A 3063-nucleotide genomic window follows, 5' to 3' on the forward strand; every position below is an offset into this window, starting at 1 on the left:
GTCTCTCTAATCCCCTCTCTCACACACACACTCCTGTATCTGGAGAGGTCTCTCGAACCCTCTCCCTCTCACACACACACACTCCTGTATCTGGGGAGGTCTCTCTAACCCTCTCTCTCTCTCACACACTCCTGTATCTGGGGAGGTCTCTCTAACCCTCTCTCTCACACACACACTCCTGTATCTGGGGAGGTCTCTCTAACCCTCTCACTCTCACACACAGACTCCTGTATCTGGGAAGGTCTCTCTAACCCTCTCTCACTCTCACACACTCCTGTATCTGGGGAGGTCTCTCTAACCCTCTCTCTCTCTCACACACACTCCTGTATCTGGGAAGGTCTCTCTAACCCTCTCTCTCACACACACTCCTGTATCTGGGAAGGTCTCTCTAACCCTCTCTCTCTCTCACACACTCCTGTATCTGGGGAGGTCTCTCTAACCCTCTCTCTCTCACACACTCCTGTATCTGGGGAGGTCTCTCTAACCCTCTCTCTCTCACACACTCCTGTATCTGGGGAGGTCTCTCTAACCCTCTCTCACACACACACACTCCTGTATCTTGGAAGGTCTCTCTAACCCTCTCTCTCTCACACACACACTCCTGTATCTGGGAAGGTCTCTCTAACCCCCTCTCTCTCTCGCACACACACAGAGTGTGCGGTGGAGTTATTTATATTTTGTAGAGTTATATTAGTTTAATATTAAATGCTACGTCGAGTCTTAAAGGATTTTTTTCTCGAACCCGTCTCATTTGCAAGTGTCCAGTCTGGTCCCCGTGTCAGTCAGTGCCTCAGAGTCCTTGTGGTTTACAGCATGGAAACAGCCCCTTCATCCCAACTTGTCCATGCCACCCTATTTTTTAAATGACTAAGCTAATCCCAATTGCCCGTGTTTGGCCCATATCCCTCTACATCCATCTTACCAGGTTCCATGCCAGGTAACTGGCTTAGGGTCGTAAAGAGTGCCTTTGGTACATTGGCCTTTATAAATCGGAGTATCGAGTATAAAAGTTGGAGTGTTATGGTAAGGTTATATAAGGCATTGGTGAGGCCGAATTTGGAGTATTGTGTACAGTTTTGGTCACCTAGTTACAGGAAGGATGTGAATAAGGTTGAAAGAGTGCAGAGAAGGTTCACAAGGATGTTGCCGGGACTTGAGAAGCTGAGTTACACAGAGAGAGATTGAATAGGTTGGGACTTTATTCCCTGGAGCGTAGAACATAAGAACTTAAGAAATGGGAGCAGGAGTAGGCCATCTAGCCCCTCGAGCCTGCCCCGCCATTCAATAAGATCATGGCTGATCTGACGTGGATCAGTACCACTTACCCGCCTGATCCCCATAACCCTTAATTCCCTTACCGATCAGGAATCCATCCATCCGCGCTTTAAACATATTCAGCGAGGTAGCCTCCACCACTTCAGTGGGCAGAGAATTCCAGAGATTCACCACCCTCTGAGAGAAGAAGTTCCTCCTCAACTCTGTCTTAAACCGACCCCCCTTTATTTTGAGGCTGTGTCCTCTAGTTTTAACTTCCTTACTAAGTGGAAAGAATCTCTCCGCCTCCACCCTATTCGGCCCCCGCATTATCTTATAAGTCTCCATAAGATCCCCCCTCATCCTTCTAAACTCCAACGAGTACAAACCCAATCTCCTCAGCCTCTCCTCATAATCCAAACCCCTCATCTCCGGTATCAACCTGGTGAACCTTCTCTGCACTCCCTCCAGTGCCAATATATCCTTCCTCATATAAGGGGACCAATACTGCACACAGTATTCCAGCTGCGGCCTCACCAATGCCCTGTACAGGTGCATCAAGACATCCCTGCTTTTATATTCTATCCCCCTCGCGATATAGGCCAACATCCCATTTGCCTTCTTGATCACCTGTTGTACCTGCAGACTGGGCTTTTGCGTCTCATGCACAAGGACCCCCAGGTCCCTTTGCACGGTAGCATGTTTTAATTTGTTTCCAAGATTGGAGAAGATTGGAGAAGATTGAGGGGAGATTTGATAGAGGTGTATAAGATTTTGATGGGTATAGATAGAGTGAATGCAAGCGGACTTTTTCCGCTGAGGCTAGGGGAGAAAAAAACCAGAGGGCATGGGTTAAGGGTGAAAGGAGAAAAGTTTAAAGGGAATATTAGGGGGGGCTTCTTCACGCAGAGAGTGGTGGGAGTGTGGAATGAGCTGCCGGATAAAGTGGTAAATGCGGGGTCACTTTTAACATTTGAGAAAAACTTGGACGGGTTCATGGATGAGAGGGGTGTGGAGGGATATGGTCCAAGTGCAGGTCAGTAGGACTAGGCAAAAAATGGTTCGGCACAGAAGGGCCAAAAGGCCTGTTTCTGAGCTGTAATTTTCTATGGTTCTATGGACTGGCAGCTGAATATTCCGGGGTACAAGTGTTTTAGGCGAGACAGAGGAGGGGCGAGGAGAGGTGGGGGAGTAGCAATGCTGGTTAGGGAGCATATTACAGCGGTACAGAGGGTGGACAATATGGAAGGGTCAGTTAACGAGTCACTGTGGGTGGAGCTCAGGAACAGGAAAGGCGCAGTCACTATGCTGGGGGTATACTACAGGCCTCCCAACAGCCCACAGGAAGTTGAGGAACGGACATGTCAGGAGATTCTGGATAGGTGCAGAAAAAATAGGGTTGTTGTAGTGGGAGACTTTAATTTCCCTCACATAGACTGGAAATCGCTTAGGGCTGGGGGCCTGGACGGGGAAGAATTTATAAAATGCGTACAGGAAGGTTCTTTGGAACAATATGTTGACAGTCCAACTAGAGAGGGGGCTATACTGGACCTAGTACTGGGGAATGAGCCCGGTCAGGTCATCAAAGTTTCGGTAGGGGAAAATGTGGCAAATAGTGACCACAATTCTGTAAACTTTAGAATAGCAATGGAAAAAGATGAGTGTTGTCCTATGGGTAAGGTGCTGAATTGGGGGAAGGCTAACTCCAGCCGGACTAGGCAGGATTTGGTGGCTGTTGATTGGGAGAGGCTGTTCGAGGGTAAATCCACATCTGGCATGTGGGAGTCTTTTAAGGAGCAGTTGATAGGA

This window comes from Mustelus asterias, unplaced genomic scaffold (genome assembly GCF_964213995.1).
Source record: "Mustelus asterias unplaced genomic scaffold, sMusAst1.hap1.1 HAP1_SCAFFOLD_2190, whole genome shotgun sequence".
In the NCBI taxonomy this organism is placed as follows: Eukaryota; Metazoa; Chordata; class Chondrichthyes; order Carcharhiniformes; family Triakidae; genus Mustelus; species Mustelus asterias.